This window comes from Taudactylus pleione, unplaced genomic scaffold (genome assembly GCF_031769625.1).
Source record: "Taudactylus pleione unplaced genomic scaffold, aTauple2 ptg000215l, whole genome shotgun sequence".
Classification (NCBI taxonomy): Eukaryota; Metazoa; Chordata; class Amphibia; order Anura; family Myobatrachidae; genus Taudactylus; species Taudactylus pleione.
In genome coordinates, this window is record NW_028284617.1 from 767,181 (window position 1) to 777,787 (window position 10,607).

Sequence of the window (10,607 nt, forward strand, 5' to 3'; positions counted from 1 at the left end):
TGTAGGGTTCCCACGTATTTTAGAAACCAACACCAGGCTGCAGGGAGTAGTGCTGGTTTTAAATATAGGGGTCAAAAACGACGTGGGGTATCCCCTATATTTAAGACCAGCACCAGACCCAACCGACCGGGGTGTAATGCCACAGCCCGGAGACCCAATCACCGGGGCTCCAGGTCCAAAGCATTACACCCCAAGTCGGTCAGCGCAAGCCGGTGATCTCGGGGGAGTCGGGGACCCCCCCAAAAAGGGTCCCCCCTCTCCCGAGCACCACAGGCTTACGCTGAAGCCTGAGGCTCATCCCCATACCCCTGTAGCGGTGGGTATGGGGGTAATAGGGGGGCCAAATAATGTAAGACTATTGTACTTTACAGTGGAACTACAAGTGCCAGCATGCCTGCCATTTTGCACTTGTGGAACTACAAGTGCCAGCAGACATGCGGCACCTATAATTTCAATGTAAAATAAATAGTTAAAAAAAGACAAAACACACACACCGCGCCCAGTATAAGTTTACTACATACACCTACCCATTCACACATACTTACCTATACCAGAAGTTTCTGTCCCCTTCTCCACGTAGAGATCCTTAAAACATGGCCCTGCAAGCAAGATTTCATACTCACCTATGTGTGTTGTCACACATACACATAGCTCCCGAATGCCCGTTATCGGCACTTCACGGGGCATTGCAGTCCAGAGAGCCAATCAGCGGCAGCGTTGACTGTACAGCGCCTGCTGATTGGCTCCAGCAACTGACAGTTCCCACGTGGGCTGACTCACACCACGTGGGAAGTGTCAGTTGCCGGAGCCTATCAGCGGCCGTGCTACAGTCAGCGCTGCCGCTGATTGGCTGACGGGACTGCAATGCCCCGTGAAGTGCCGATAGCGGGCATTCGGGAGCTATGTGTATGTGTGACAACACACATACACATAGCTAGTGCGTGGATCGGGTAAGGACGTTTGTTTGTTTTCAAACACCCATGGATTACTGCGGAGACCAGCGCTGGATGTAGGTGAGTATGAAATCTTGCTTGCAGGGCCATGTTTTAAGGATCTCTTTGCTTGAGAAGGGGACAGAAACTTCTGGTATAGGTAAGTATGTGTGAATGGGTAAGTGTATGTAATAAACTTATACTGGGCACGGTGTGTGTGTTTTGTCTTTTTTTAACTATTTATTTTACTTTGAAATTACAGGTGCCGCATGTCTGCTGGCACTTGTAGTTCCACAAGTGCAAAATGGCAGGCATGCTGGCACTTGTAGTTCCACTGTAAAGTACAATAGTCTTACATTATTTGGCCCCCCTATTACCCCCATACCCACCGCTACAGGGGTATGGGGATGAGCCCCAGGCTTCAGCGTAAGCCTGTGGTGCTCGGGAGAGGGGGGACCCTTTTTGGGGGGGTCCCCGACTCCCCCGAGATCACCGGCTTGCGCTGACCGACTTGGGGTGTAATGCTTTGGACCTGGAGCCCCGGTGATTGGGTCTCCGGCCTGTGGCATTACACCCCGGTCGGTTGGGTCTGGTGCTGGTCTTAAATATAGGGGGTACCCCACGTCGTTTTTGACCCCTATATTTAAAACCAGCACTACTCCCTGCAGCCTGGTGTTGGTTTCTAAAATACGAGGGAACCCTACACATTTTGTTCCCCGTGTTTTTGGAAAACAGCACTGGCTGGCAAGCCTGGGGCTGGTTTGGCTTTTGGGGGGGGGACCTTATGTAATTTTTTTAAACTATTTTTTTTGTTTAGTTTTACCGGTTCAAAAAAAAAACGGTTTTAGCTGTTAAAATTCTAGGGACCCCCCTTAAGATGTGTAGACATGGGGGATCACTATGGCTACCCCCATTTTTAACTACTGAAGCAAGTCGGTGTTTCTAACAGCCGCGGCAGGTGCATAAATGCGGCTTGGAATAATGTGATGCAGAAGAGCATTTAGTAGTTTTTTAACGCAAAAACAACTATGGCCATCACATTTTGGGAACTTGAAAATGGGGTTCAGCATATTTGATAGTTGCTAAAGTGACTTAGAAAAAAACTGAAAAACCCACCTGCCGCAAACACTTGCAATCAAAAAAACACTTGGGGCATACTTGGGGACCCCCCCAGAGTCAAGTTCGTTTTTATCTAAGTTTGTATCCCATTTTTTAAATTTCTCGGCACCTTTTTAAAATACAATTTGTGGTGTGCACTTACTTTTTGGGCTACATTTTTGGACGCAGATTACCTTTGGGGGACTGTATGAAGGCTTGTCGGGGGTACCCGAAATGTTGCACACCAAAACCACAATTCTGCATTTTTTAACGCCTGCCATTCATAGGCAATACTTTACCGCCAATTACATTGCATTGAGTTAACGCCTAGGCGTAAAGACTTTCAAATTGAATACGGCGGGAAACTTAAACAGGGGATAATTACGTCATCGTAGGATAAATACCGCAAATCCAGACTTAACGCCTCAAATTGAATATGGCCAAAAGTAGGTTGAAAAGTCTGGTGGATCAGCTGAAAGAAAATAAGTACCAATTGATTAGGTATACACAGATTACATATTGAGTAATTTCAAACAATCTATGTTACTTTAACTAGCTGAAAATTTGAGGGGGAAAAAACGAAACAAACGGCCACGCTCTCAAATGACCGATGAAGAGGCGGGTGAGTTTTCTTGTTAACCTATTAGAAGCATCTGTTTTAAACTCAAACATCCAGCCAAGCATAAAACAGCCACTGCTTCTTTCTCATCTATGTATACCAATGCATACTGGCTAAAAGCAAACAAACATTGACCTACAACAGCAGTCATCTTGACATAACATCATCTGTGACATGTTTCAGCCTTGGACCCTATTTAAACATGCACACCTGTCTATGTTTGTAATGTGTCTCACTAATTAAGGGCCATGTAATGACTACAAACAACACTGACACACCTGTGTTTCCATGAAGCCTACTCCGCAAGGTCACTCAATTCTGCTAACATGTCACTCACCCTGTGTTATTGTCATTTTTGTGTGAGTTAAACCAGTGCAATTTTCACACACACACAATGCATCTTAGACTCAGGTGTAATGGATTCCATTTTTGTTTTAAATAAAAAACAATATGCCCTGTCTTTAATTTTTGAAATCTAAAAAAATAACATAGTTGTAGTCAGGATGTTTTTGAGAGCATAAATTTTGAAGATGTTAAATACTTACAAAACTGTTTTTTTCATATTTTTTACCCTTTTCCCTAAAAAAATGTAGGTCCTTCTACAAGCCAATATAGACCACCAATTGGAGTCACAGCAGCACCAGTTGTCCCAGCCAGACCTTTGGGCCTGGTGGATTATTCAGATGTGGAGGAAGCTGAGGAGCCCTGCATTATTCTCACTCCGATTGAGACCACACGCCCCAGCCCTGTAGCACAACCACCACAAAGCACACAGGCAACAACTGATGCGACAAGCCCAAACGCAGAGGAAATGAGCCGTTCCCTACACTTCTTCCGTCAAGCACAAATGGATTTCATGGGGACCCAAACCCAACAATTAAATGTCATTTCCAACCAACTTCGCAAATTAAATAGAACTGCTGCAGTGGCCCAGGGAACACGTACCCGTATGGCAAGTGATAATAACGTCCGCATGTTTGAACTCACCCAAGCCATACGTGATCAAACCGTGGCATTAAGAGAGTTGGCACAGGCCTTCCTTTCACAACAAAGGCACTTGCCAATTCAAAGGCAGGATGTTGAGGCTTCAACAATTTCAAGCCTGAGTTCCCAACCCACCAGCCCCCAAACTGCATCACCACTCTCTCCACCTCGACGTAGCGCACGTGTACGTGGAGGTGCCTCCAAAGGGGCAGGGAGGGGCAAGGGTGTTTAGCTTCAGTTTGTTGTTGTGTTTATTTTTGAAATAATTGTGCATTTCCTGGATTTGGTTTTGGGATTGTATGTTTTTATGTTGTTGGTGCCATTTAAACATTGAATGTAATTTTTCATTCACATTTTGTAACGTTATACATTTCAGCAGCAAGGTGCACATAACTGTTTATTTTTTGGTGTTAAACAATATTTGGTATGGCTGTCAAAAAGCCATGTAAAGATTTTGGACATTTCCAATATGTTCTTAATATAAAAAAAAATGGTGTAATCTCAAGTGTGTATTTTTGATATACAGAATAACTAAACACAAAGGTAGAGGGATAGTCAAGTTGATAGTTAGGCAGTAGATTTTCCATTTCAATTGGTGTAGGCCTCTACAGAAGGGACTATAAATTAGATATACAGTAGTGTCCTTCCAAAAAACAGGGTTAGGACACATTTGAAGACGCACAAACATTGTATACCTTTACATTTGCCCAGGCATACTTGTACATCTCACAATGGTACACAACAACTTAAAACACATTTATTTGGAGTCAAAGAAAACAAACACTAGCACCTTAAATAAAAACTGGTTTACATTCTATTTTTAAGATATTTCCTATATCCGTTGAAAAGTCTTGTTTTGAGTTTAGTCTGTCAAAAGTATAATGTTAACATATTTACAACAAAACAATGTGAAGTCAATAAGCTTCCGTAAACAGGATCCATGAAAATCAAACACGTCCATGCATCAAACTGGAACTTGATCTGTGAGAAAAAAAACTTCCATTGAGTGTTTTTATCAATACAATATGAAATGTACAAATTTAATGTATATTTTTAGATTTTATAAAAAATGGAAGGGATGGGCTCACATTAAGAGCCAACAAACCAGAAAAAACAAGTGCTGAACCATGTTTATGTGTAACACATGCATGCCTGATTATTTAAAAAACATGATTAAGGACAGTTCATCTAAGTGCTTGGACAACAACATTACATTTCAAAAATGTCAAACAAATTACAACAAAGAAGAGCAACAGGAACAGTCAAACCTACATATTTGGCTTTGCTAAACTACATCAGTGTACACACCTATGCCTGCTGAAGTAACAAAGCCACCGGTTATTTTTGGATGATAAATTGGAACAAATTAGGTAAACACATACAAATGTGGCTCCAATTGGTGTGACAGTTGTAATGGAAAACATATTTAAGCTCATACCAAAATTAGTGTTACCCACAATTATCCAATTTGTTATCTTTCGCTATATGCATGTTCACAGAAAAAAACAAGGGAATGTATTTTGTGTTTTGATTTTTAATTAGTTAGTAATAACTATACACAACATGCACTTTTAAACAAAACTAATTTGAAGCTAAAAACTTACTTGAGAAATAACAACGAATTATCCTCTGTCGAACCTCATTCCCAGCCTCTGAGTTAACCACGTCCTGTGATGTTAAAGGATCCGGCACATCCACTTCGGCTGCAATGTGTTCAAGGTCAGCATGCCCTTGTCCGAGGACAATATTATGTAACATGCAGCAGGTGATAACTATGTCACCTACTTTAGCTGCATCATAAAGCAGGATCCCAGCAGAACGGTCCAAACAGCGGAAACGACTCTTTAAGACCCCAAACGTCCGCTCAATCACACTGCGGGTGACCTTGTGTACATGGTTGAACCTGTTCTGTGGAGTGCCTCGTGGTCTACCCAGAGGTGTCATGAGCCAACTTTGACACCCATATCCTGAATCGCCTGATCATGGATAAGAAAGTATATTTAGTAACACAATCAAATATGTCCTTATTCCAAATACCAAAAATAAATACTATCAAGTACAGTTTCGTATGCAAATTTAAGAGCAATGTGGAAATGGGAGTAAAGGTTTCGCCCATGACGTCATTTTGCAAGACAGAAAAGCATCGCCCTATTGTATTGAAAGACTTTCCCCCTAGGCGGAAAGTCAAGGCAGTGTAATAGGTGGAAAAGCATCGCTGCTCCGCATAACTTGAATACGTCAAAACTGGGTGGGTGGTTTGTTTATTTCTTTAAAAGTCGGTATTGGTGATTTTTATTGGACAATGTCGGCATTTTTGCATATTTAAATTAGCCCTGTATTCTAAATCAAAGAAATTTAGCAGTTTAAAAATTTTGGAGTAAAAAAACAGGGATAACTTATCACCATGTTTTACATCTGAAAAAAAATTTAAAAAAGTGGTTTTGGGGTGCAGGCTTAAAAAACAAACTCAGCACCCCTGGGAACTACATTTGGAAAAAAATAAATGACCAAATTTTTAACTAAAAAATAGGGACACCACAAAAAACAAAACCAAAATAATTTTGTGGTTTGACAACCCAAAAACAAAAAACAAAACCAAAAAAATGCTCTGGCATGTGTGCTCCATCAAACTTCTCCCACAGGCCGGACTGGCGCAGGATATAGGCATCATGGCAAGACCCTGGGTAACCTGTAACCACACTGAGAATACGAAGATGGGCATCGCAGACCACCTGCACATTGAGGGAGTGATAGTTATGCCTATTTACATAAACATAACTCCTCAAGTGCGGTGCTCGGATCCCAATGTGGGTACAATCTATGGCTCCAAGCACATTAGGGAATGCTGAGAGCCTATAGAAAGCTACCTTTAGGTCCTGCCAGTCGGACTCACAACTTGGGAATGAGATATATGTTCGCCACAAATTCCTCATGGCACTTAACACTTGAGATAAATGCCTTGAGAAAGTGGCCTGTGAAATCCCCAACACCCTAGAGCTCACAGACTGAAAAGAGCCTGTGGCAAAAAAATGCAGGGAACACATTAATTTATGCAGCCCAGACACTGCATAGTTACTGCCTGCCAAAGGTTCCAAATCAGCTCTCACCTGCTCATATAAGTTCAGGAGGTTGGCACGGCTCAGCCTAAAAAGCTGAACCACCTCTTGATCTGAGAGGGAGTCCAGGTCCATCCTTGTACTGTAGGTACGTGTGCCACGCGCCTAATAGGGACCTGGATCTGGTCATGCTCCTGCGCATTCCTCCTGCGTATCTCCTCCACAGTAATAATGCCAGACACATACAGCTCATATGAATTCATCAAAAACGCCATTGCTACACCCACACAGGTGAAATTGATGTAGGTGTGGTTTATATAGGCTGAAAATTAATGGTAATGGGATTCCTATGTGGAAATATGCCTCAGATGTGAAATATCACTTATTGAGAGATTGAACAGACCTATCTGAACGTGGTCTAAAATGTGGAGAGTTTGTGATAACTTTTTTTTGCGAGTTGCAAAATCGCGACCTATTACATTTGGAGAGTTGCATGTTTCTAATGGGAAAACATCTGGATGCAATTTTGAGAATGGCGAGTTTTAGTAACGCTAAAAAATGCGAGTTTTAGTGAACAGACACCCTATTACATTGGAGAGTTGAGAAAAATTGCGAGTTTAGCACCAAACTCGCAATTTACCAAAACAGACTACCTATTACATTTGGCCCATTGAGTCAATCTTACATTTTTTTTTTAACAATTTTATTTATGTATCAAAGCAATGTATATCATCAAACAGTATACAAAATATTCAAAAAGAATGACCATAAATGTTAGTACAAATTGTGTCCTTTCAGAGATACATTAGATAAATCAAATATTGCATGACAAACACTGTTTACAATATTCTACCATCGTGAAAAAGGAAACATATGGGACAAGCAATACAACAGTCATTTCAAAAAGGAAAGATAACAATAGATGTCTTCGCTGGGCCGCCTATTTCCGCCTCCACTTTACCTCCTCGAGCGTTACCCTTGAAAATACTGGCTATAAACTAATGTTTATACTTCAAATTCACAAAACAATTGGAAGATCATTATCTATCATACGCTGCATGAACCATATAGTATTTGAAAACGAGTTACATATCTGTGTTTTAACAGCTGTAGAAAGGGTTACAATGTAGCTCTCCCATACTGCGAAGAAACGTTCAACCTGTGTCTCCTTTTCCAGAGTAGCTCCCACCCACTCCATTCTAAAGAGATAGAAAAGTTTAGCTTTGAAAAGACTCATAGAAGGTGGTTCCGGCTTAATCCAGCTCTGTAAAATGGATTTCCGTGCCGCAGCACTCACTGCCAGCAATAATTTACGGCTTCCTCTTGTTATACGTAAATCTTTAGAAATAATTCCAAACGGTGCCCATTCTGGATTTAGAGGCAAATAATTAAATTTGTTGTTGAATATGTACGAACATCAATCCAAAATTTACGTATTATAGGGCAATCCCAAAGGCAATGCTTTAGGTCCGCTTGGGGATTTCTACATTTAAAACAGTGATGCGAATCAGATAAGCCAATCAAAAATCTCCTATGGGGGGAAAGATATGTTCTATGTAATATGTTAAGGAACATTTCCGTATACATAACGGAGGGGAATGATCTACAAGCTTTGTAATGTGCGTCCAGTAATTCATCCACCTGTAGACTCGGAACCTGGGAGGTCCAAACCAAAATACCCCTCTGAGATTTGGTGTGATCTAACGAGTTTCGAAGCCAGTTGTAGGCTAAAGAAATTGCCCCTTTATTCTGGGATTGTTGCCTCAACATCACATCGAGTGAATTATCCCAGTCAGCAGAAGAAAAGCGTCTTATTACCTGACTAACATAGTGCTGTGACAGTAAAAATTCCACAGGGTATCCACTTGTCACTGGACACCTTTCAGACATCTCCTGGAACGTGACTGGTCGGTGTGTCTCCAAATTTACCATGCATCCTATATTGGTCACTCCACCCACTCTCCAAATATTAAAAGGGTAACCAGCTTGCTCGTCTTGAAAATCTGGATTTGATATCAATGGGAGAAACAATGTACTATGAGCGTTTAAATTATATTTGTGGCGTGTGATGCACCATAATTTTCTGACAGACCATAGTAAAGGGTTATCTCGATGTTGGGGTAAAATTTCTTGATCATATAAATGCAGGAAAGATATAAGGTCGCCCCCCTGAAGAAATTCCCTTTCCAGAGAGGTAGCAGCATAGTTATCATGACAATGTAGCCAATCCTTGAGATATCTAAGATGGGCCGCCTGGCAATACAACTGGACATCCGGAAAATTAATTCCCCCATTTGTTACAGCCTGTTGCAACTTTATAAGCCCAATACGGGGACGCTTGCCCTTCCATATGAACTTCTGAAATAAGAAATTAAGTTGTTGGGTGTCTTTAGGTGTTAACATCAATGGAAAAACTTGGATCAAATATAACAATCTAGGGAATGACACCATTTTGATTAAATTTGCCCTGCCTGTATAAGATAGTGGCAGTGTTTTCCAGCCCTCCAGCTCGCCAGACAGTCCCCGGATAGCAGACGTGTAGTTCAGCTCATACAGAAGACTTGGCTTCCGTGGTATAACAATACCTAAGTAAAGTTATGGAGTCCGATCTCCATTTTAGTTCAGCCTCCCCCAAACCATTCATCAAGAAGTTTCCAGAGCCCAGTCTAAGTGCTACCGACTTCGACCAATTAACTCGAAATCCCGAGCAGTCTCCAAATTGCTTTAAAATATGAAATATTTTAGGTAGTGATTCCGCTGGGTTCGATATGTAAAGCAGAATATCATCTGCAAAGGCGGTGAGTTTAATTTCTTTATTTCCTATTTTGATCCCATGGAATTCCAAGTCATTCTGCAAAAGACGTAGCAAAGGATCTATAGCCAAATTAAATAGAATTGGAGATAGGGGACAACCCTGACAAGTTCCTCGAAACATAGTAATTGGCACACTGTTGTGGCCATTTATTTGTAGGGTGGTGGTTGGTGAGGCATATAGATAATTAATTAAATCAATAAACAAAGAGGGGAAGTTTCTAGCTTCAAGAACCGAATATAGATGTGGCCAAAGAACTGTGTCGAAAGCTTTTGACGTATCTAAACTCAATAATATGTTTTTAGAGGCATGTGTTTGTGAAGAGGCAATTGTTGCCACTATGGCTGAGCGTACACCTTTAACAGAGTGTGTGTTTCGCACAAAGCCTAGTTGATGTACTGTTAGCATTTGGGGGAGTATGTTTTGTAATCTGTCTGCCATAAGTTTTGCAAATATTTTTATATCCGAATTAAGTAGCGTTATTGGTCTATATGTATCTATTTCCTGAGGGTTTCGATTGGGTTTGGGGATCAAAATAGTATAAGCCGAGTTAAAATAGGGAAAAGGCATATGGTTCTGTAAAATATTATTGAATAGCTCTACTAAAGTAGGGGCTATATGTGGTTGGAGTATTTTGTAGAACTCATTTGACAACCCATCCGGACCCGGGGACTTATGGAGATGTAGCTGAGAAATAGCCGAACTAACTTCCAAAAGTGTAATTGGTTGACTGAGCGACTCAGATTGCTCTACGGATATGCTAGGCAAATGCGCATCTTGCATTAGTCGACTGTGATGATCCGCATCAAAGGGAAGAGCTGAGTATAGGGTACTAAAATAATTATCAAATTGTTCCAGGATGCTCTTGGAGTCAGTCAATATTCGGTTAGTTTGGGGGTGACGTATTGCCGTTATATATCGTTTATATGTCTTGCTTTTGGACATTGTTGCTAAGAGGCGACCAGTCCTATTACCCCATTTGTAATATTTAAATTTAGAGAAAACTAAATTCCGTTAGGCTTGTGACAATAAAAAAATCATTTAGTAACTGTTGCGCTTCGGAATATCTAGCTAGCGTCTCATCACATGGATTAGCCATATGATTT